Source organism: Furipterus horrens, unplaced genomic scaffold (assembly GCF_987537825.1).
Source record: "Furipterus horrens unplaced genomic scaffold, mFurHor1.1.pri manual_scaffold_6, whole genome shotgun sequence".
NCBI lineage: Eukaryota > Metazoa > Chordata > Mammalia > Chiroptera > Furipteridae > Furipterus > Furipterus horrens.
The window spans coordinates 176194801-176221032 of record NW_028327176.1 but is presented as its reverse complement, the minus strand read 5'-3'; the positions used below and the strand labels follow the sequence as shown (position 1 = coordinate 176221032).

General features: G+C 40.9%; 1 protein-coding gene across 2 annotated transcripts in view; it reads right to left on the bottom strand.

Moving 5' to 3' along the window:
- The window catches only part of AIG1 (androgen induced 1), a 224912-nt gene that overhangs the window by 152247 nt on the left and 46433 nt on the right, over positions 1-26232 (bottom strand). The window lies entirely within an intron of this gene.

Here is a 26232-nt window from a genome sequence, read left to right as displayed (position 1 = left end):
CTTCATTTGTTTGTCTTCCCATCATCCTGAAATAAACCTTCTCTGCACTTCTAGATCAAAACGGAAGATTAAAGGCTCTCTTTCCTGAAATCAACCAAGAACAAGGAGAATGAGAAACACAAATGAAACTAATGGAAGTAGGAAACACCCATAACCAAACATCATTCTTTTAAAAACGTTGCCAGCGCCCTGGCTGGTGTGGCTCAGGGGATTGAGCACTGGACTGAGAATCAGAGGGTCACCGGTTTGATTCCCAGTCAGGGCACAGGCCTGAGTTGCAGGCCAAGTCCCCAGCTGGGGCCGTGCAACAGGCAACCACACATTGATGTTTCTCTCTTTCTCCCTCCCTTCCCCTCTCTCTAAAAATAAATAAATAAAATCTTTAAAAAAATGACTGCTGATACTTAGGAAAATTGAACCAGGACGGGGAAGACTCTGATATAAAAAACAAGATCCAAGGGCTCTCTGGTCGAGCAAGCAGAACAGAAAGGCCATTACAGGCGGCACACTCTAAGGCACATGAAATGGCCCTTGCTGGGGACAGGAGGTCTGAGACGCATGAGAGCACTGGGGAAATGTCCTGATCCTTGCTTGACTTCAAGGGTCATAAGTGATAACATCATATGTGAAAATGGGCCAGCGTGTCATCTGTTCAAGAAACCGGGTGTGGGTATGTTAAGGCAAACAAGAAAGGATCCATGGTAACCAGCCTGCATGCTGAGCCTCAGGCTCACCTGGCAAAGACCAAGCTGCCACCATACAAAAGGGCTGTGATCGACATGAGTCAAGGAAGAAAAATGAGTGGAACCCAGAAAGAAGCCATTTTACCGGGGAGGGTGGTTGTGGTGGAAAACAGTTGGAAATTCAGATGGCTCTGGCTCAGTTCCTCAGCCTGTCCCCTGTTCTAGCCTTTCACAAAGAGCTGGCTCAGGAAGAACAGACCAATCTGAGGATGAGCAATCATAAGAAAAAGAATAGCATGGAATGTATTCATAGACACCACACTGTCTCCCAAAAAGAGAGAGAAAATAGAATATGACCCCCCCACCAAAGGCAATTGAATAACACAAACCAGAAAAATTATGCCAAGATAAATGTACTTTATGATCAAATAATTATCCATTAAAGAATAGAGGTCAAAGGAGAAAAACTGAGACAAAGAAGAAAAAACAAAGTAAGAGAAGACTGTAAAAGTGAATGAACAGAACCTAAAAAATGAAAAAAAAGACAAAAACTAAACCTATAAAAAACTGCAAGTCATATTATAAACAATGAAAGGAAAGACTGCCTTTGGTAACGACGGTTGGGGGTTAGCTCTTTGCAGTCCTGCACAGTGGAAAACCTTCCTGCTCTGAAACCCTGGGCGCTAAATAAATTACAACAAATATACTTTTAAATGTATCGCTGAGCACATAAGAAAGGAAGAGGAATCACTAGGAGCCAGAAAACATACGCACACACACAAAACACACAGACCAAAACAAAAAAAGAAAAAAGGACAGGGAAAAAATTAGAACAGTGGCAAGTCCAGAAAATGGGGTTGCTCTGGGCATAAAAACCCATACCAGCATCAGAGCGCTCTGTGCATAATGGGCAAGGAGATGAACGACTAAGGTCTTGGGCCTCCTGCAAGCTGGTGCAGTGAGCACTGAACCTGAGGGGCTGGGCTCACAGAGAAGCCGCTTAGTTTAATAGAAGTGATTGATTTGAGTTCAGTTGATGTAGGATAGAGTGTTGCAGCCCTTAATTCAGGAATCAAACATGTACTTTTTGCTTAGAGTTTTGAAGGCCCTTGGTCTAGGCTGACCTAAATTCCTTGTCCAACATGTACAGCCATATCCTCGTCCTTCAGGGAAAGGACAGGCTAGAGAAAATACTCTTGATGCAATTTATTTGACTTGATTATACCCCATTTTTCTTAAGTGCTTCATAGTACCCCACTATATGATTTTCCTCCATAATTTACTTAAGCACACACTAATGGATATATACAGTCATTCCAATTATTGCCATTTCCAATAATTCTGCAATAGACATGTTACGTGAATGTTTTTACATATGATATATCAGAGGAAAAAATTCCTAGAAGTGAAGTGCCTAGATCTGAGGTCCCCACTGTACACTGAGCTGACTTACAAAAGGTCCCAGGCCATACTGTCCTCATTCCTGACTATGGAGGTAGCCTCTTAATGAGGCCCATTGACTTCAGTTAAAAACAAATTTGTCTATGCTTTATCTTGTCTTCAGAGTTATCTAATTATAAATTTTAAGAACTTCTCTATTTAAAACTTCTAGTGCTGCCCCCACAACTTTGCTTGCAGAGTAAAATCAAAACTTTTTGCACAGAATAAAAGCAAAAAACCCCATCAACAAAGTGTAAAGAAAACCCACTGAATGGAAGAACATATTCACCAATGGTACATCTGATAAGGGGTTAATATCCAAAATTTATAAAGAACTTATATGACTTTACACCAAAAACCCCAATAATCCAGTTTAAAAAAAATGGGCAAAAGACCTGAATAGACACTTCTCCAAGGAGGACATACACATGGCTAATAGATATATTAAAAGATGCTCAACTCACTAATAATCAGAGAAATGTAAATTAAAACCACAATGAGATACCACAACACACATGTCAGAATGGCCATCATCAATAAATCAATGAACAAGTGCTGGTGAGAATGTGGAAAAAGGGGAGCCCTAGCACACTGCTGGTGGGAATGCAAACTGGTGCAGCCACTATGGAAAGCATTATGGACGGTCTTCAAAAATTAAAAATGGAACTTGTCTTATGACCCAGTGGCTCCATTTCTGAGAATATATCTGAAGAAACCTTAAACATTAATTTGAAAGAATATGTGCACCCCTATGTTCACTGCAGAGATACTTACAAGAGCCAAGATTTGGAAGAAGCCCAAGTGCTCATCAGTAGATTAATGGATAATAAAGGTGTGGTTCATTTACACAATTGAATATTAATACTATTCAGTCATAGAAAGAAGGAAATCTTCCTGGCTGCTGTGGTTCAGTGGATTGAGCATTGGCCTGCGAACCAAGTGTCGCTGGTTCGATTCCCAGGCAGGGCACATGACTAGGTTGTATGTCAGGTCCCCAGTTGGGGGCGTGAGTGAGAGGCAACCACACAGTGATGTTTCTCTCCCTCTCTTTCTCCTTTCCCCTCTCTCTAAAAATAAAACAAATGAACAAACAAATATCTTTTTTTAAAAAGAAGAAGAAGGAAATCTTACCCTTTGCAACAGCATGAATAAACCTGGAGAACATTACGCTACGTGAATAAGGCAGTCAGAGAAAGACAAATACCATATGATCTCACTTATATGTGGAATCTAATGAACAAAATAAACAAACAAAATAGAAACCGGCTCACAGAGACAGAGAACAGACTGACAGCTGTCAGAGGGGAGACGTATGGGGGGCTGGGTGAAAAAGGCGAAGGGATTAAGGAAAATAAACTCATAGACACAGACAACAGTATGGTGATTTCCAGCGGGAAGAGGGGTGGGGAAGGTGGAAGAAGGTAAAGGGGGATAAATGGTGATGGAAGGAGACTTGACTTTGGGTGGTGAACCTGAAACCTACGTAAGTTTATTAACCAATGTCACTCCAATAAATTCAATAAAAATTAAAAAAAAAACCAATCTGAAAAATGAAGTAAAATATATGAAGATATCAGGTTAATTCAAAAAAATAAAATAAAATAAAATTGAATGCAAAGAAAGAAAAATGTCCCTTTGTGACCTGGCCCCCAGTTCTCTTTGAGTCTCTTTCCAGCTTCTTCCAGGATTCCAGTCCCCATACTACATGGAGCTTCCCAAACTCACTGCATAGTTCAAGCATCCATTCCTTTGCGCTTTTAGAACTGCAGCTTGAAATTCATTACTTTTTTTTTCAAACTTTGAGCTCCATCATGTGTTACTTTTGTTGTGCAGTCCTATCCCTCCAATTTCTTGTCAGAAGTAATTACTTTTCCCCTGCCCACCGCAACACTCTGCTTACGACACTAGCTCATTTAACACAGACTCTCATATGCTCTTTAACTTGCTGGCTCTTCTCAGCTGCCAGAAGGCTCCTTCCATCTGCAAGGATGCCTCACACTGTCCCTTAGCCTGGAATGACTCCCACCACACTTTCCATATAGATGGGATAAAAAATCTCATAACCTCTGAGAACCCTTCCCTGAGTTGCCCCCTTTCCTTGCATGTGCTATCATTCTGCATAATGCTTTTTTTTCCTACATAATATTGAGCATAATTATGACTCAAAAATTGACAGTGTAATGACTAGTTTCTCTTCTCAGTGCAATGCAAGCTCCTTGGGAGCAAGGACCAGTCTGTTTCCTTGTCGTTGCATTGTCACAGCTCTCTTGGTGCTTTATATTTTTATTTCTTAACTCTGGATTTTGAAATAGTTGAAGATTCACAAGAAGTTGAAAAATAACAAAGTTCCTGTGTAATCTTTTGGGGGGGGAGGGTATATTTTATTGTTTATGTTGTTACAGTTGTCCCAATTTTTTCCCCCTTTGTTTCCCTCTGCCCAGGATCGCCCTTCCCTCCAACAATCCCACCCCCCTTAGTTCACGTTCATGGGTCATGCATATAAGTTCTTTGGCTTCACCCTTTCCTATATTATTCTTAACTTCCCCTTGTCTATTTTGTAACAACCGATTATACTTCTTAATGCCTGTACCATTTCCCCATTTCTCCCCCTTCCTCCTCCTAGCTGATAACCCGCCAAATGATCCCCATACCTATGACTCTGTTCCTATTCTGGTTTGCTTAGTTGAATTTTGTTTTTATTTTTTTAGATTCAGTTGTTGATAGATGTGAGTTTGTTATCACTTTAATGTTCATAATTTTGATCTTCTTTTTCTTAAGTAAGTCCCTTTGACATTTCACATAATAATGGCTTGGTGATGATGAACTAACTCCTTTAGCTTTATCTTGTCTGGGAAGCACTTTATCTGCCCTTCCATTCTAAACGATAGCTTTGCTGGATAGAGTAATCTTGGTTTTAAGTCCTTGTTTTTCATTACCTTGAATGCTTCTTGCCAGCCCATTCTTGCCTGCAAAGTTTCTTTTGAGAAGTCAGCTGATAGCCTTATAGGCACCCCTTTGTAGGTAACTCTGCTTTTCTCTTGTTGATTTTAAGACTCTCTCTTTATCTTGAACCTTTGGCATTTTAATTAAGATGAGTCTTGGTGTGGGTCTAGCTTGTTTGGGACTCTTTGTGCTTCCTAGACTTCTATGTCTATTTTCTTTGGCAAATTTGGAGAGTTTTTCTTCATTATTTTCTCACACAAGCTTTCAATTTCTTGCTTTTCCTCTTCTCCTTCTGGCACCCCCATGATTCGGATGTTGGCACATTTAAAGTTGTCTCAGAGGTTCCTAAGCCTCTCTGCGTGTTCTCCAATTCTTGTTTCCTTATTCTGCACTGGTTGACTGTTTTTTTCTTCTTTATATTCCAAATCATTGATTTGAATCCTCGTTTCCTTCCCTTCACCATTGGTTTTGTGTGGCTTTTCCTTCATTTCATTCAACATAGCCTTCATTTCTTCCCTTATGCATTTGCTGTACTCAAGCATATCTACCAAGCCTGTGAGCATCTTTATCACCAGTGCTTTGAACTCTTCATCTGTTAGGTTGGCTACCTCCTCATCTGTGAGATTGGCTATCTTCTTGTCGACTAGCTCTCCCACTGGAACCTTGATCTATTCCCTCTTTTAGGCCATACTTCTCTGTCTCCTCATCTTGACAGGCTCCTGTGTTTGTTTGCCTCTGTGTCTTAGGTGGAGCTGTCACACCTGTTATGTTGTAAGGGGTGGATCCTTAGGTATTCATCAGTACAGGGCAACCTGTTTCACCATGTTGTGGCACTGTGTGTTGGGTTGGGGTCTGAGAGGGAACAGTGTCGCTTGCCTAGCATTTGCCCCTTTTCCAGGAACTTCTCCCACGTCCATATGGAACTGGCACCGCTCTAGCTGTTGCCCTGGCTGTTGTTCCCAGAGTGGGTGGGTCTGCAGACGTTCTAGGACCATGGACACCCTTTAAACAAGTGGACTTTGCTGAGAGACCAGCAGTTTCTTCCTCTGCCCCAACCCCCACTGGCTTGCACAGTCAGATGCAATGAGGCTTTATTTTCTCTGGCACTGGACTGTGAGCTGTGGGGTCTGGTCTGGTGCTGGGAATGCTCCCCAGGTATCCCTCCCTAGTTTTTACAATGTATGACTGTGCTTTCCACCAGACTGCCACTGCCACCACTGCCACCGCTGCCATTGCTGCTGTCACCACACTGAGTCCTTTCCTCCTGGCTCTGCCCCTCCTACCTGTCTGGGTGAGTATTTCTTCTTTATGTCTTTGTTTGTTGGACCTCCATGCAGCTTGATTTTCTGGAACTTCTGGTTGTCTCTAGTTTTGAGATAGTTGTATTCCTTCTTAGTTGTGGAGGGAGACCCAGTGTGTCTGTCTAGGCTTCCATCTTGGCCAGAAGTCCTCCTGTGTATTCTTCACCTAGCTTGCCCCAATAATAACATATTATGCAAGCATGATGGGTATTTCAAAACCAGAAAACTGACACTGGTACAAGATTACTGACTAAATTATAGACCTATGCAGATTCCACCAGTTTTTACATGCAGCCGTATTTTGGAGGATGTGTTGTAGAAATTTTACTATACATCTACATTTGTGTAGCCACTAACATGCTCAGGATTCAGAAGGGTTCCATCACCACAGAGAAACTTCCTAGGACTGTTCTTTTAGAGCCACATCCTCCCTGTAACCTCACGCCTGACAACCACTGCTTTGTTCTCCATTACTGCACTTTGTCCTTTTGAGAATATTATATAATTTCTACCTTTCCCAGTGTTTTAGGAAGCCTGGATTACATCTCTACTATGTATTGGCCAGAGGCTTCACAAGCAAGATCTTATTTTACAATTACAACTACCTTGAGGTAGCTATTACTATTTTTCCAGTTTTGTAGATGAAAAAAACTTAGAGAATTTTAGTAGCTTTCCCAAAGTTAAAAAATTAGTAAGTGGCCAACCAGAACTGGAAACCAGACAGTGAGACCCTAGAGCCAATGATTTTAACCCATGAATATATTTTGCACATAGCAATATATACTTCTGAAGGAATGAATAATTGAATGGATGAAAAATTAAATGCCAAAGACTATTTCATTTCTGGGTCCTCCTGAAAGGCTTGCATATAGCAGGAACTCGATGAATGTGTGGTAAGTAAAATGTTTGGTTTATCCTTCTAGAAAAACCAAAAGGAAAAGAAAGAAGAATAACCACCATGCTAGTTCCCTGGATTGAACATGGAGTAGAGAAGCGCAAGGACAGTAGTGCAGGACCCAGGGCCAGTCAGGAGAGTTCTCCTTGCCTTTGCTAGAAGTAAATGCAGTTGTGGAATTTCAAGCATCTCAACAAGAATTATTTGACCAGGTACATACACCTTCCTTCTGGCAAATACATATCCATGGCATAGAAAGGCAGTACCATCCTAGAATATCTGCTGGTCTTAACTGATATTTGGGTCTTGTCTTACACCTTGGCACCACACTCCCTTCCTTACTCAAATTTTAGTTAATAGGTTTTCATTTTATTTTCATCTCATTTTGGGGATGCAGGTGTTTCCTGAGAATACCAACTTATGAGTTTCTTTCTTAAATCTTTTTAGTGTTGCATTTGGAAATACAAGAAAAAAAATGTATACACCCACACATATGTCTATACTTGTAGGTTCATATATGTGTGTATACATATCCTCTTTTCAGGTGTACAATATATAATATCATACTAAAGAACCTTGCTTTTATTGTTTCAGAACATACCCAGGAAACATAAATCATCTTTTAAAATAAACCACTCTGTGACAAAAAATGGTAAAACTGCAGAAGCCAAAATAAAGCAAAAGTGAGAATCCCAGAAGGTCAGCAATCACAGGGGCCAATTTTTCCTCCAAAGGGACCCATCAAACACAGTGACCCTGAGCTTGTCCTAGGATTCTCTGTGGCATTCAGGAGACAAGAGATAGACTACACATAAAGCTAGTACCCCACTAGGTCACACCTTTTGTGTAAGAGAAATAACCACAGTCAGAGAAGAGGACAGTGAGGAAACATCCTGCTGGAACCTTAGCTTTGTATTGAGAGGAAAGAGAATGGAAAATTTCCCTGAAAATTCGTAACCGTAAGATATTCAACAGCACCGTAAGATAACTACCACGTGGGCTTGAGGCCTGACGGGTGCTTTCAGGTGGTCTGAAACATGTTTTCTCTTTAAGCGCACCTTGGGAATATGAAAACTGGCCGCTGTTGAGGCCAAGAAAGCAAATTTCAAAGCAGTTTTAGAGTATAGGTATCTTACTAATCATAGACCCTGGTCAAAATGCAATTAAGTTTGAAACCACTAATAGAAAGGATAAAAATCACTAAACATTTAGAAATCTAAAAACATAAGAATTCCTTCTGGGATTCTGGATGGGATGACCACACACCCCCTTGGCTGCATTCTGTACCCCTCAGAGTGAGTGTTTGCAATGGGGCAGCATCGTGCTACACCGATAGATGCTGTCATCTAACATGACATTCTCTGTGACATGAGGCCATCTTTAGGGCAAACTGAAGGAAGCTGACAGTCTTTGCCAGCTTGTCATGTGCCAGGTACTGTTCTAAAGACTCTCTTTCTCCGTCCTTCAAAATAACCCAGGGAAGTTAGATATTTTTGTTCTTTTAAAAAGTATTTTTATTTTTATTTATTTATTGTTTTTCTATTATAGTTGTCCCACTTTTTCCCCCATTGCTCCCTCCCACCCCATCCACCCCTTCTCCCACAGTCAATCCCCACCCCGTTGTCCATGTCCATGGGTCATTTATACTAGTTCTTTGACTAGACACTTCCTCTTCTTTCCCCCCTTATCCTTCACCCCCTCTCCTCTGGTCACTGTCAGTCTGTTCCTTGTTTACATGCCTCTGGTTCTATTTTGCTCGTTTGTGTTGTTCATTAGTTTCCTGTATTAGGTGATATCATATGTCATTTGTCTTTCACTGTCTGGTTTATTTCGCTAAACATAATACTCTCCAGTTAGGTTTTATTGACCCTCTCTTTACATTAGGAAACCAAGATTTCGAGAGCTTATAAAACGAAGTGGTCGGTTCATTAGGAAGTAAGTGGTGGATGCAAAATTAGAGCTCAGGGTTGGTCTGTCTCCACATCTCAAGCTTTTGACTACATCTTGTTTCTTTAGGCCTCTCCCAAGTGAGATCACCCCACAAGGTGGGTCATCTTAGCATTTTAATAACTAACCTTGTTTTTATGGGTTCAAAGTTATGTCCATTTTAAACTGAATTTCACTCTAAACTAATGAAGCAAGGCTTCTTTCACACTCTGTCAAGGGACAACAAATAAAATAATTAAACATACCCATAAACCTCACACAAGACTAGTTCTATTATGTCAGAGAATATAAGAGTAGAAGCTGAAGCCTGATCAAATGAATCACAGCCTCCCAGAAGGCCATGTCCAACAGGAGAAAAGTGATCATCATAGTGGGTAGTAGCTTATGGGTATCAAAGAGCAGGAATGTGTCTTCAGCTTTGTACAGAGAACAGGGTCCCCTGGACACTCAAAGCAGTATTCTGCTTTACCCTGCAAGTCAACCCCTATGGTGCAAAAGAATGCATCCTGCTACAGAAATTTGATGACCTAATACGAACATCATCCAATAACTGCCTTGATTTTGAATTCACCCAGAATTTTTCTGGCTACCCTTTGTCTTCCTCAAAGTTGTCTGACTCTAAGGAGAGTTTATGCAGACTCCAGTCTTGCTGACAATCTTTTTGACATTATAAATTGCTGAATTATCTTTCTGGGCTCAGCTTTAGCTGGCATGAGTTCCTTTACTGAGAGAAGGATTTCCTCAAAATAGACTAATAAAACCGAGTGTCTGAATTTTGGTTCTGGGCTATAACGACACTTGAATACTGTCCCAGCACACTGGGGCATCCACAAATCACTACCTCATTGCCTCTCAATTGTTATGGAGATAAGACAGGAAGGAGGTTAGGTTTTCTGTCTTTTTTCAGTTTAGATTATAGGCAGAAACAAACTAGGAAAATATGAAGCAAGTTCTGTATAGAGTTTGCAACAGGAAAAGAACTTTTGGAGAGGTTGGTGAATTTTTTTTAGTATCATATCAACTATGTATAAATCTTCCTTCTTTTTTCCCCTCTATGAACAATTTACCCTCTAAATTTAGAGCTTGAACATCTCTAAGTGAGAATACAGTTGCCAATATAATTGTGATTCTTTCCCAAATATGAGAAGTTGCATGAGGGCTTTTCTAATACCTTTCTGTTTTTCTTTCTTTCTTTCTTTTTGAATTATAAAAGTAATAAATGCTCATTGTGGAAATTTGTGTGGACATTCATTTTTGCCTTTTAAGTTACCCCATCATGATCTATGCTGTATAAATAAAGCAGAAAGAATCAACAAGCAAATGGACATCTTTGGAACCAAAAGGGCTCACAGATGCCTGTCTCAGCCTGAGCCTCAGCCATCCGTCTTCTGACAGCAAGCACTTGGCATTTGGTCTATCTGAATTCCTTGTCATCTGCTTAGACCACCCCTTAGAATTGTGAACCAATATGGATTTTGTTTGTTTGTTTGTTTTTTAGTGACTGAAGAAATCTTTTAGTCAATTAAGAGCCAGGATGTTATACTAAACTATTTAATTTGAAGATCAGCAGTTCATGAAGGTGCCAAGATTGGGGAGAAATACCTGTTTTGATGCCGATGTGCAAAACAGAGCCAGGAGACCCAAAGAAAATCTCCCATGTGTGGATATATTTTTCTCTTAGAACTTTTTTTCCTCCTCCCTTACTACCTTTTCTGCTTGAGACTCTTCAAGCACAAAGTGTTCATCAGACATCACGGGCCAAGGTCCACTATGGCAGGCGTTATTCTCTGGGTGGGTCTGGGACAAAGCGAACACCAGCTGTTACAGCCAGGGTGGTGGCAGCATTCCCGCCCCTCAGCATCCCATTGCTCTTGTCACAGTTGGCAGGGACCAGGGAGCTTCTTACTACCTCTTGTTTACATAAAATGCCCTTCCAGGTATGTGAAATTATGTCACCGTGTCTAACACAGTGGCTGGACATAGCACTCAATAAATGTTAACTAAATATGCCAAAATGGAAGATATCTCCCCAATTAACTGGCTTGCCTCACTTTTTAAGATAAAGTGCACAGAAGTTCCTCTGTGTATCCTGCAACATAACATAGAAGACACTTACCTAGACAAGATTATTTACAAGAAGATTTTGCTGAGCAACACTGAGGCCCATGAGGTTAGACCCCTTCAGACTTAGCCTGCCTGAAATCCTTATCAAAAAATAGGTGATCCCTGGCTGGTGTGGCTCAGTGGATTGAACACTGGCCTGCAAACCAAAGGGTCACTGGTTCGATTCCCAGTCAGGGCACATGCTTGGGTTGTGGGCCAGATCCCCAGTTTGGGGTATGCAAGAGCCAACCACACATTGATGTTTCTTTCCCTCTCTTTCTCCCTCCTTTCTCCTCTTTCTAAAAATAAATAAATAAAATATTTTTTAAAAATAGGTGAGAGGCTAAGTTATAGATTTATAAAGGAAAGAAGATTTGAATGAAAACTCTCTTGATACAGCAGAACAAAGTAGTTTTCAGGAAGGAATTCTTAGTAAAATATTTCACTGGGTAGGCACAGTTCATTTGTTAGGATACACATGCAGAATGTATTGGATCATTTCTTGCCAAAAATATTCTTTTGCAATTGTGCAGCTATGAACCATGCCTTCTCGGAAGCCTAGGGGTGATTTATAGATGATATTTGATACATTTAGTAACCACTTCAAAAAAATGTACTTACTTCTACTGATAAGACCTTATTTTCACATATTAAAAATAAGCATACTGAGGAAATATGTGGGAGCTTAAATCTGTATTCAATTGTTGAAATGAGAAGACACGCCGGAAAGATTTTCTTTTCTTGCCAAAATGTGTACTTTGCAAACCTGCCTATAAAACTGCCTAAAACCACTGGCTGGGTAGTGCCAAATAATACATCAAAGGGAAACAATAGTGAGCACAAATGAAGAGTCTTTTGTTAAATAGCTTCAAGGAAACAGCTTCAGTGACTTTTGATCCAGACTCTGCATAACTCCCTTTCTTATTTGGATGCATGTTCCTAAATTAGAAATTGTGGTCAGCTCAGACTTTGTGTATGAAGCTGAAAATGTCCATCAAGTGAATGATGTAAAGCCAAGTTAGGTTTGTTTTCTTAAAAAGTTTACAGTACTTGCTAAGAGCAAGGACTCCATTAGTCAGAGTGTTTGGCTTCAAGTCCTGGCCACCCCACTAACTGTGGGCCTCAGGCAAGTGACCTGAAGAGTGGAAACCCCTTCTTAAAAACTAAAGTGGAAGCATCTTTCTGTGAACTGGGAATGATGGAAAGGCCTACCCGTTGGGACAAGAAGAGTTACATAATTAGAAGAAAGCTTTGAGCAGTGTCAGGCCCACAGTAGCGTGTAGCAGAAGTCAGCTCTCATTACTAGCGTTTTCATCCTCCTGAGTTGTTGGTGGGTTTTTCCACGATGGACGGGGAGAGGGTGAAAGGTCCCAGACAGTGGAAGTGGAACTGCTCGTCCATAGGCTGGACCCAAAAAGGAAGGGGACAGCAAACACCTCTGGGAGTGAGGTGTCTTTGTTAGAACTCTAAGGCCATTGGGTGGGGAAGGGCACAGGTAGTATTTCTGAATAGTCAGACAAAAATGTGACGATAGCAACAGAGCTCAGGGCTGATTCCCTTTGCTGACTCCATGCTCAAGCCCCTGTCTGTGTCACTCTCTGGGCGCAGGTGCGCTGCGGCTTTCCTTTCTGTCTAGCTATTTGTGCTTGTATGGAGGTGGTCACGCTGCTCTGCTAGGTGATTTTTAAGGTGAAACAGAGGAGAGGGGCTCTCCTAAAATGAAGGGGCAAGGTTATAAAGAGAAACGCAGAAAATCCCTCTCTACTCGAACCTTCCAACTCGAGTACCCCTCTAATTTATGCTTGGGGTTCTTTCTTGTTTCACGTCCCTCCCCAGGACCCATTTGGAGACAGATGAACAAGTTGGTGGGGAACCCAGAGAAGCCAAGGAGTGGACTGGACAGAAGGACTCCCTGACTCCCTCTGGGACACAGCTGCCTTCATTCTCCTCCTGTGGCCGTCAACTCCGCCAGCACAAGCTGAAGTCCCAGCACATAATTGTTCCCGTGCATTTGGAAGGGAAACTCCTTGGAATGTTCTCTTCAGAGGAGCTGGGGAGACTGTGCGCTGGGCTAGCAGGGCTGCCTGTGAAGTATGGCTATACACATCCCTCTCCTCACTGTCACTGTCTCCTTTCCTCGTCATCTCCCCTTCCCACCTGTGTCTCCAGGACTCGTCCCCCTGAGTCAGAATGATGCTGCAACTTTCATCCCCGTTGAATGAAAGTCCTATCCAGGCAAGTCATTAGCATGGTAAGTGCATGGGCCCAGCTAACAGCTGCTGAATGTCGTGTAGGTGGAAAGTCCAGTAGCTCCTTCCTTGGGGGGGAAATGTTCCTTTTGATGTCAGCTGATATAACACAGCACACTTTGATCCAGTTAAACAGGTAAGAGTTAGCTCAACAAGCCCACAGGAACTGTAGTAATTTTAAGAACACCCACACAGCAAATCATTCTTTCTTTTTTATACAAAGAAGGAAATGACTAGGATAGAAGGATAGGGGGGCGGATAAGAGAGACGGACAGAGATAAAGAGATAAAGATAATGAGAGAGATAGGGAGGAAGAGAGATATGCAAAGAAGGAAGAAGGAAAATGAACAGTGTTTCGTTTTTCATTTTCTAGTTTTTTAACCAAAACTAATATTGAATCTTATTCCTGGTCCCCAAACAAGGGCATACAAAAGATCCTGGTTTGGGGGTTATGTTTTTGAGAATAGGAATCGTATGTCTATTTTATAACACATATCACATTATGAATGTTACTGATGATCAGTTCTACCTTTTCTTGACCACATAGTTCATAAATATATTTCACTTATGGATATAGATAAGGAAAGAAGCTATCTTCATTTTCTGAGATGATTTTGTGGCCCTTCGCCCAGAGAGAGCGGTAACTCTGTAAAATGATACACCGGGAAAGATAATTCTCTACAATTTCTAGGGGACTATGAAAGGAAGAGCCTACTCATTGAACCTGGTTGGTCTGCATATCTGAGCTGGTGGTCTAAACAGGGCCACTTCTGACAAACTTCATATCTTCAGAAACTAAACGTAAACCATTTGTGTGTAGTATGAGAAGAACTTCTTAGATTTCAGATTTAGATAGTTTTTTATGACAATAGTGATAAAAATGCACAAAAATGGTATTGGCAGAAAAGAAGTAGAAAAATGTATCTTTCATAGCTAGAATAGCAAATGTCTCTGATTAGTCTCATAGTTCCGCTGTATCTATCTTTCATATCAACACAGATAAACAACGTTACTTAAAATCTTATTAGTTTTTATTTATTTGATGTTTAATTGTTATCCTCAAAATTTGTTTACTTATGTATCCTGAAACCCCTGATTTTGTCTGGTACCGATGGGCCAACCAATAAGGACAAATCCTAGTTTAAGCCTCCACAGTCACTTCATCCCCTTCGCTTCCATTGCTAGCAGTCTCAGCCTCCCACGTGGCTTGTTCTAGCCAAGTGACAGTCCTCGCCAAGGAGACCTGTGGAGAGTCCGCTGGCAGGCCTTCTAGGAAAGATTCATTTGAAGAGGCAAACACAGGGGGAGAAGCAAGCTAGAGAGTGTCTTCCTCTTCCTGTCTTGAACATGGCTGTGAAAAATATGAAGTTTGGTGTTTATCAACCCTTTTGAGATGGCAGGTGTCAAGTCAAAGGACAAAAAGTCAACACCTGGTGACAGAAGAGTGGAAAATAGGAAATGCCTAAGTCTCAAATGACAATACTGGGCAATATCACTCTGAAGCTACCTGCTTACAGGCTTCTTGTCTTGTGACATATTAAATACCTTTATTGCTTAAAAGTCATGGTTGGTTGGATCTTCAGTCAGCAAATACTGAATTATTCAGACATTGCTTCTGATGCTTGAGCTGCAGCAGTATATCAGATATACAGCCTCTTTGGCCTCAGAGGGAATGTACCAAGTCACAGGACATACACTACAGTAACAAAAAATTAACATGGAATGTAGCAGCTGATGGTAATCGTTGTAGAGAATATAAAACAAGGCAAGGGGATAGAGAATAATGGGAGGCTAATTTATATAGGGTATTCATAGAAGCTTTTCTAAGGGGTAATAATTTGCGCACAGACATGAATGAAATGAAAAAGTGAACCAGGTGGATATCTGGGGACATTGTTACTTACAAGTACCATTAAATGATACATCCAATAAGTTTTTAGTCGTTCTTCAAAATAGAGCTCAAATATCATCATTTCTGGGATGTCTTCCAGGACCTCCCACTCACTAAAATTAATCCCTTCCTCTTCTGGGCTACTCTGTACGTTAAACATGTATTATTATATTCATCATGCCCTCCTCTATTTTTATTAATTAATTTTTTTTTTTTTAGAGAGAGGGGAAGGGAATGAGAAGGAGAGGGAGAGAAACATCAGGGTGAGATAGAAATATTTATTGGTTGCCTTCTGTAAGTGCCCCAACCAGGGACCGAACCCACAATCCAGGCACGTGCCCTGACTGGGAATCAAACCAGTGACCTTTTGGTTTGCAGGATGGTGCCCAACCAACTGAGCCAAAGTGAACAGGGCCACCATGCTCTATTTTATTTTCCTAGTGACATAGCTTATAAAGTCACCTCCTCTAAACTGTGAGACCCTTGAAGAACAAGATCAATCATTAGTCTCTACTATTTTGGCTCCCAGCATTAAGTACTTGTTGCCTAGTAGACTTTACTCCTCTGACTGTTCTGGATAGAAATGTGTGATTTTCACAGTAGTATGATTAATAATGAGCAGTTAGAATAAAATATTGTTGAAGGGAGATTATGTTTAGTGTTGAAGGGATTTGTCTTGCAAGCACTGATAAAGCTGACTACTATGAGTTGGCATGACTGTACAAACTAAGTAGGCCACCTAGGCAAAAAATCTTCCATTTTCATTTAAAATAAAAGAATGTGTAAGACGATTGAGAGGCAACTGTTTCTCTACCAGTTACATGTGGCTAATCACATTATGTCCTTGGTCTTTTGAAAGTCTATAAAAAAATTAATTGTAAGAAAAGTCACCTAGGTTAGGTAAGTCTCCTGATTGGGGAGGAAAGGGCTCATTTTGCTTATTGATCTTGACTGAATCCTCATCTGTGAACCTTCCCTCTTAGGCAACTCAACTCACACTCATATCAGTTCAGAGGAGAAGCATATTGTTTACTCAACTCTAAATGAACTGGGTTTTGCAATAAAATAAAATCTAATAGATATTGTATGTTTAATGTCAAAGGTGAATAGAAAGGAAAAGAGCATGTGAAGAAACTGAAAATATCAGAGGAGGCTTAAAGAAAATAAAAAAAAGAATTTGATTGTAGGAACTTGTGTGAAAATTTAATAAAGAGAGGATCAGTGGATATTAATTGTATTTTAAAATTAAATCCAAAGCTTGTAGAACAAAGTAAACAATGTGCTCTTTAAAAATTTCTCCCTAAATAACAAAAGGAGGATAGACTTCCAATCAAGATGGCAGCATAGGTAAACATGGCTCACCTTCTTACACAGCCACATCAAAATTACAATTAAAATATAGAACAGCCATCACTCAGAACAGTCAGAAATTGAGCTAAATGGAAGTCTGACAACTAAGGAGTTAGAGAAACGACATCCATCCAGACTGGTAAAGGGGGTAGAAATGCAAAATGGCCTGGTCCTACATCCATGTGTGGTGGATAAAAATTTGGGAGAGATACCTTGAGAGCAAGGAGTCCCAGCCCAGCGTTCCAGTGCCAGGAAGATAAGACCCCACAACTTCTGGCTGCAAAAGCCAGCGGAGATTAAGTTGGTGGAAGAAACTGTGGGAGTCCTAAGCAGTTCCCCTTAAAGAACTCACAAAAGAATTTACTCAGACTCACTCCCTCTGAGCTCCGGCACCAGGGTAGCAGCTTGAAAGGCACCAGTGGCATACAGGGAGGAATTGAGGTGTCTGGTATCAAGGTGGAGCTGGGGACAACTATCTCCCAGACAGAAAGGTGGGGAGCAGCCTTTGACCTTTTTCTGAGTCCTCTCCACACAGAGCCACAGAGCCGGCAGGTGGGTACCATAATTGAGATTCTATCAACCCAGGTAACACTGTGTGCCCAGCCCTGGAGATTCTCCGAGACTTCATCCCATCCAAATTATGGGCACTCCAAAACTGTGAACTGTGACTTTTCCATATGAATGGCTGGTCATGGCTCATGCTTCACAACTTCTTAAATCCTATCAAGCAAGCAACAGCCAGCCTCTTCAACCCCTCAGCCCCAGTACCTCTTGCTAAGTGGCCCCAGGCCCAGCCCTAGCAGCAGGAAGCTTAGATTCACAGCCTGGCTTAGCCTGGGAATCTCTAAGTCCAGCACAAGCAGCAGCCATCTCAGACTGCTTTATCGTTCACACAGGGTGGACCCGAGTAGAACACAGGTTGGGGCTGGCCTGCACCACCGGGGGAATCCCAGAGCTCGCACACCCAGTGAACAACTACAGACCACGTTGGAGCACTATCACCCTGCCTCTTCACAGCTGATCCTCTATAGAGGGCAAAGGTTGGTGGTCAGTGGTCACAGCCAATCCTTGCAGCTGACTGGTCTGGGTAAATCCCTCCCATTGACCTGCCAACAGCAACCAAACTAAGGCTCAACTACAAGAGGAGAGTGTGCTCAGCTCACAAAGAGGACTCGCACTGAGCACCCAGCTTGGGTGATGGAGGAGGCTGTGCCACTGGACCCTACAGGACACCTACTACATCAGGCCATGTTACCAACACAGGGAAGCATAGCTGCTCTACCTAATACACAGAAAGAAATTCAGGGAGGCTGCCAAAATGAGGAGATAAAGAAACATGGTCCAAATGAGGGAATTGATCAAATCCCCAGGATAAAACTAAACAAAATGGCGATAAGCAATTTATCAGATGCAGAGTTCAAAACGCTGGTTAAAGGTTATTGAAGGAACTTAGTGAGGACCTCAGAAGCATAAAACAGATCCAGTGAGAAATGAAAGATACACTAATTGAAATAAAGAACAATTTAGGGACTTCTGGCCAAAATGGAGGCTTAGACGGACATGCTGTGTCTCCCTCCACAACTAAGAAGGAATACAACTACCTCAAAACTAGAGACAACCAGAAGTTCTAGAAAATCAAGCTGCATGGAAGTCCAACAAACAAAGATATAAAGAAAAAATACTCATCCAGACAGGTAGGAGAGGCGGAGTCGGGGCAGAGATTACGTGGTGTGGTGGTGGCAGTGGTGGCAGCGGTGGCAGCAGCAGGCCTGCAGAAAGCTCAGTCAAGCATTTTGAAAAGTAGGGAGAAACACCTGGGGTGCGCTCCCAGCCCCAGACCAGACTGCACACCTCACCATCCCAGTGCCTGAGGAAATCAAGCCTCATTGCTTCTGACTGTGCTCATCAGTGGGGGTGGGGGCAGAGGAAGAAACTGCAGGTATCTCAGCAGTCTGCTTGTTTAAAGGGCCCCCATGGACCTAGAACATCCGCAGACCCACCCACTTTGGGAATGACAGCCAGGGCAACAGCTATAGAGGCACCAATCCCATACAGAAGTGGAAGAAGTGCCTGGAAAAAGGGTGAGTGCTGAGCAAGCGTCATTGTTCCCACTCAGATCCCCCCCCCCCCAACATACAGCACCACAAGCTGGTGAAAGGGGTGGTCCATACTGACCAATACCTAAGGCTCTGCCCATATAGTATAACAAGTATGACAGCTCTACCTAAGACACAGAGGCAAACAAAGACAGGAACCTGTCAAATTGAGGAGACAGAGAAGTATGGCCCAAAAGAGGAAAAGGATCAAGCTTCCAGTGGGAGAACTAAGGGACGAAGAGATAGCCAACCTAACAAACAAAGAGATATCCAACCTAACAGATGTAGAGCTCAAAATACCGGTGATAAAAATGCTCACAGGCTTGGCAGGTATGCTTAACTATGGCAAATGTATAAGGGAAGAAGTGAAGGCTATGCTAAATGAAATGAGGGAAAATCCATACAAAACCAATGGTACAGGGAGGAAAACTGGTGATCAAATCAATGAGTTGGAACATAAGGAAGAAAAAAACAGTCAACCAGTACAGAATGAGGAAACAAAAATTTAAAAAACATGAGGAGAGGCTTAGGAACCTCTGGGACAACTTTAAACATATCAATGCCTGAATCCGAGTCGTAAGGGTGCCAGAAGGAAAAGAGGAAGAGCAAGAAATTGAAAGCTTAATCAAAGTAATAATGAAGCAAAACTCCCCAAAGTTGGCAAAGGAAATAGACATACAAGTCCAGGAAGCACAGAAAGTCCCAAACAAGCTAGACCCAAGGAGGACCACACCAAGGCACATCAGAATTAAAATGCCAAAGGTTAAACATGAAGAGAGAATCTTAAAAGCAGTAAGAGAAAAGCAGAAAGTTACCAACAAAAGGGTGCCTATAAGACTATCAGCTGATTTCTCAAAAGAAACGCTGCAGGCAAGAAGGAACAGGCAAGAAGTATTCAATGTGATGAAAAGCAAGGACACACAACCAAGATTACTTTATCCAGCAAAGCTATCATTTAGAATGGAAGGGCAGATAAAGTGCTTCCCAGACAAGGTAAAGCTAAAGGAACTCATCATCAAACCATTATTATATGAAATGTCAAAAGGACTTACTTAAGAAAAAGAAGGTCAAAATTATGAACATTAAAATGACAAGAAACTCACAACTATCAACAACTGAATCTAAAAAATAAAAACGAAATTCAACTAAGCAAACCAGAATAGGAGCAGTATCATAGGTATGGGGATCATTTCAAGGGTTATCAGCTGGGCAGAGGAATGGGGAGAAATTGGGAAATGGTGCAGGGATTAAGAAGTATAATTGGTTGGTACAAAATAGACAGGGGGACGTTAAGAATAATATAGGAAAGGGTGAAGCCAAAGAACTTACATGCATGACCCATGGACATGAACTAAGGGGTGTGGGATTGCTGGAGGGAAGGGGGGTACTGGGAAGAGGGGAGCAAAAGGAAAAAATTGGAACTACTGTAACAACATAAACAATAAAATGTACTTTTAAAAAAGAACAATTTAGAGAAAAATAAACAGTAGAGTGGATGAAGCTGAGAAATAAAATAATGATTTGGAACCTAAGGAAGCAAACAACAACCAATCAGAACAATAAGAAGGAAAAAGAATCCAAAAAATGAGGATAGTGTAAGCATCCTCTGGGACAACTTCAAGCATTCCAACATTCACATTATAGAGGTTCCAGAAGGAGAAGAGAAAGAGCAAGAATTTGGAAATCTACTTGAAAAATAATGAAAGAAAACTTCCCTAATTTGGTGAAGGAAATAAACATGCAAATCAGGAAGCATAGAAAGTCCCAAACAAGATGGATGCAAAGAGGCCCACTCCAAAACACATCATATTTAAAATGTTTGAGGTTAAAGATAAAGACAGAATCTTAAGGGCAGCGAAAGAAAAGTAGTTGGTTACCTACAGGGGAGTTCCCATAAGACTGTCAGCTGATTTATAAAAAGAAATTTGCAGGCTAGTTGGAACTGGCAAGAAATATTCAAAGTCATGAAAAGCAGGGATCCATAGCCAAGATTGCTTTAACCAGCAAAGATATTTAGAATTGAAGGGCAGACAAAGAGCTTCCCAGACAAGAAAGAAACTAAAGGAGTTCATCATCACCAAACCATTATTATATGAAATGTTAAAGGTAGTTATTTGAGAAAAAGAACATCAAAACTAAGAACAATAAAATGGCAAAAATACATATCTATCAACAACTGAATAGAAAAAACTAACTATGCACACAAGAAGAACAGAGACAGAATCATGAATATGGAGAGCATTTTGATGGTTGTCAGATAGTATGGGGTGTGGGGGAACTGGTGAAGAGGTAAAGGGATTAAGAAGTACAAATAGGTAGTTACAGAATAGCCATGGGGATGTAAGTACAGTATAGGAAATGGAGCAGCCAAAACCTAATATGCATGATCTGTGGAAATGGACAACGGTGTGGGGATTGCCTGAGGGAACAGGGAGTGTTGCGTGGAGGAGGCAAAGGGGGAAAATATCAGTACAACTGTAATAACATAATCAATAAAATATAATTTAAAAAAGGAAGGGCATTATTTTTATTTACATTCTCAAGTAGAATCAAATTTCCTTCCCTGGTGTGTTATATTAACAGACATTAATATTAGTGATTAATATCATTTAATAAGCTTTCTTTACATTTAAATCAAACTCTTACTTTTAAAATCAGAAATAAAAGTAATGTATTTTAAATTGTAGGAGTATGAATATCTAAATGTATATGCACTTTAAGGAGGGCTTAGTGTTAGCTAGTGTGTCAGTAAATGAAGATTTTCGAGAAACATTTTTTAAAAGATAATTCCTAGATGCATTTTCTTTGAGTCTGCATTTGAGATTTCAAATTTCATTTTCCATATGTTTCCTAAGGGAGCAGGTACTACACATAAGAGTTCCCATCACAAGAATGAAAATAAGTTCTAAAGGATTCTAGAACAGGTTGGTGCATATAAAATATTCACTAAGTCTTTAGAAGAACATGATTATAACACGAGAAATAGTTGACTAAGAAGGCAAAATTTCAGAAAAGTTCATCTTGGTACATGCTGATTTCTTTCTTATATGCTAGATGCTTATCACAAGTTAGAACATATCCAATCTTCCAGGGCCTTCCCAGACACAATTCTTCTTTATTAAGGGAAGGGAATCCTCCATCTTCACCCTGAGTGGGTCAAGGATAGTTTAGCAGCAGCCAGCATCTGGTCTAGAGCAACTAAGTAGCACCAGGGACAAAGGTATCCTGGGAAAGTGATGAGGTTGGATTACGTGTATTACGCAAGCTGAGCAGCTGCAATTGAATGGGATGCATCGACTTGAATTAATGGAAAACATACGACCATTGTCATCAAAAGAGCTGTTTGTATAGTAGTTGGAGACACATGTAGGATTCATCATACTCATTTTTGTTGTTTCTCTTTTTCTTTTTCTTCCTCATTTTTTTCTTTTTTTTTTTTTTTTGTTGAAACCTTAGCTTGTTCTCTTAACTAGAAGAATATCTGCCAGCCAAAAAGTCAATGAACTCACAGGAGACAAAAGACATTCTTAGTTTGATTGCTCCTAATAAGCTTCAGTGCTTCCAGACCGCATAATGTCATTGAATTGTTTGTAATGCTTCTTTGAAAGGGTGACAGGGTTCAGAAATAAACGGCACATGGTAAGAAGAGCCTCCCGTGGCTTCTGCCTGCAAAGTGAGTGGCAAGGCTTGGGGAGTGGCGGTGGTTTCCGGCCATTAGCGTTACTAACCAAGGCCAGCTTCGCGTTTATGGGAACCCACTCAAATCAGGATGACACATGCTATGCGCGCTCCAGCCACCCTGCCTGATCTCCCCAAGGTTATACTGAAGCAAACTTTGTTCCAATTATCTTTGATTGGAATGTTCCGTTATTTTTATATATCCTTGAGAAAGAGAGAGTCCACACAGTGGGTGCATTAGGGCCATGGGTCACAAAACCGTACTGATGCTTCGTGCCCGCACAAAGCAATTACTGTCAACTCTCAATTAACCTCGTTATGGGAGGAAGCATTAGCATAAAAAAATACAAATCCTAGGTAACCTCCCATGTCTTTCTTGCTGCCACAGTCGCAGCTGAGGTGAGAGAGAAAGAGAGAGATAATGAAAGTGCTAGGAAAAGCTTGGGGTTGAGACGTCTCCTCAGGAAAATCTGAGCAGAGGTGATAAATTCAGCTGCCATGGTGCCCTCGATTTTGGCCTGCTGCCCTTTTGTCCTGCACCGAGAAGCAAAGATAAACATCGCTGTCCCCACAAACTTCTGGCTAACAAACAAAAGGTGAGGGGCAGAGGAAGGCAGCAGACAGTGGCAGGGAAGGCACTGTGAGAGGCTGGCAGTCACCTGGCACTCAGAGCCTGGGGCCTGGAGGGATCGCAGGCCGGTGCTGAGTGGCTCTGCACCTTCCTCCTTAGGAAGCCACTCCCAAGGCTCTGGAGTTTTTGACGGTAACCAACACGGTAAAAGATGCTTAATAACAAATGTTATAATTAATCATTTGTTCATATGATAAACATTCTTACACTACAGATTCCTCCTCGTATAATTCTATGTCCAGCAATCCTGGGCATTAGTGCTATTCCCATTTTTCTCAAGTTAGAAAAAAACCCTTCAGGCTGGGCGCCTCCCTCCAGGCCAGGAGCCACAGCAAGAGCAAACGGGACGCCTCTTCAAGTGATTCCTCGTGGCATTGCTCCAGGAAGGGTTCACATTTTAATAAGGAAGAAAGACAAAACTACAGTGGGATTCCAGGACCCACGGAGCAGTTGGGGGCTCTGAAGAGAGATACAGAAGGGGCAGGGGTAGCTCTGAGGTTACAGCAAAGACAAGGAAGAAGAGAGCTTGGAAATAACCTTGGGGAAGAGAAGGCAAAAGAAACTGGAAAATTGTATGTGCTGATGAAGAAAATATTTGGGTTTATTAGAAAAGAGACAACAAACCCCAAATGGAGTCACTTGTACTAAGCCCCGTGTCAGCAAACCAAGATTTAATATTTATGCTAGATGTAGTTTTCCCTTGTCAGGAATGCAACTTTTAACCAGTTAACATGACCTAGTGAGCATTAGTGAGATAATCCAGCCCATAGGCTCCTTGCATTCCCGTTAGGAGGGCAACCTTGCCTGAAACAACACATTCTTGCCTAATAATTTCTTTTTCTGACCGCTTCCTTCTTTTAAAAAAACCTTTCCTTTTCTATAGCTCAGTGGAGCTCCTTTCTGTTGGCTAGATGAGATGCTGTCCAATTCACGAGTCACTGAATAAAGCCAATTTGATCCCTAATGTCACTAGGTTAAATTTTTGTTATTTAACAGGTTAAAATGCATATAAAAACCCAAGTTCATATCCTCTGTTAATACAACTTTGCAATAAAATTAATGCGGTCTGGGAAGAAGCCATTTGCCAGTTTTTGCCTCAGAATGAATTTGTGTGTAATAGAGTGAGAAATCTGATATAAATTGGATAAATAGTCAAATTAAAGAGTAGGAGAGAGACAGTGGAAAACATAAGATTTCTGGAGACTACTGTCCAGGATTCTCCTTAATATTTAGGGGGTAGAGAGAGAGAAGAAGGGAGAAAAGAAGAAAGGGAGGGAGGGGAGAAAAAATATAACAGAGGGGCCTAAGACCAGTGACTATAAAATGGTAACTGACTCAAAAAAGGAAGGAAGATTATGAAAAATATAAATATTGACTATAAAGTATCAGTGGGCAAGAAAAAAATCAGTTAACGCAATCAGTGAAGCTGTACCTCTCTGATTGATTATTTGTAATTTTCTCTGTGAGGTTCATCAGCTAGGGAAGGTGCATACATATGTAATGAAAATGTGATGTAATGACTTCTGGTTTAAACAAGGAGAGAAGCTGTTAAAGGTGTTATTGCTTCTCTTTCCTCTTTCAAGACACAAAGAAAACAACAAAAATGGTGAAACATAGGACAAACTATCGGATGTAATCAAACAAGGAAGCAAACAAAAAGGTCTGCCCTGCATTCTTTCTACAAACCAAGAAGTGTATGGACCAAATATCTGTACATAACAAATATCTCAAGTCTCAAGCCGGTGCAAAAATTTCTGGCCAAAGTAATGTCCAAACGTCTAAAAAGCATATGTAATGAGCCTTTGATGAGAGTGGCGAGATTCACAATTTAAGCCCCAGAGACACTGTTTGACATCATCACATAACAGAAGGAGAGGCAGAGCTAATCAAAAACATGTTAATATTGTATTCCTATTTACTTCTGTATTGTGTTACTATTGCATTCCTTCTATTCAGGGAAGAATTTCAGAGGCAATGACATGTCTATAGAAACACCAAGGGAGTGAGAGATGAAAAGAAATAAAAAAGTATACAGACTTGAATAACTCTTCATGCAGAAAGTATATGTTTTTATACCTTATGCCAATGGCAATTTTCTCTTAGATGACTATTTTGCTAGAAAGCATTAGAATTTTATAAGGCAAGTCCAAAGAAAGAAATATTAAATAATGCATAAGGCATTTAACTCTTTTATGTTAAGCAATAGAATTTGACAGATTTGTTAGATCACTTCAATCTGAACACCCATTTAGGTTTCCAGGGGATAAAAAGGAAGAGTGTGACCAGATTATAATAAACATCTTGTGTTGTTGTCAAGAGCTAAGGGCTATTTTATACAGGAACATACAACTCAGTCCATAAAAAAAGTAATTTAGTGATAGTTTGGGTGCTTACTAATTAGCTTTAGAGCAAGCATGTTGAGCTTCCGCCAGCTATATAGCTGAAAAATATGAACATGAGCCATTGGAAGGATTAAAAAACAACTTTTGACTCTTGCTACATTGGACCTTGGATGTGGTATATGTGCTAGCGTAGGTCAGTTGGGTGTCTATTATTCCCAGAAATCAGCTGTCAGATGAAAGGTCTGAATTTGGATTAGGTAATATACCCTCTTACTCGCACTCACAACTTGAGATTTATGAATTCTTTCATCTCCTGGCTACCCACATGTACAAAAACAAAAACAAAACAAAACAAAAACCTATACAATCTCATGGGTCTCTGGTCCTTTAAAGTAATATGGTTTATGTTCCAGACAGACTCAAACATTAATCAACATTTACTTAAGTGATATTGGCTAACAGAACAGTTGAGTAACTGATGAAGTATAAGTTAATACCGATTTCATCTCTCTCAAGTTCAGAAACACTAGAATGATCATCGACCCAAGGGTCATACATGTAAAGTTTGGTCAGTTTAAGAAATTTAAATTGTGTCCCACCAAAATTCATATGTCGAAGCTCTAATCTCATTGTACCTCAGACTGCATTTAGAGGTAGGGCCTTTAAAGAAGAAGTTAGGTTAA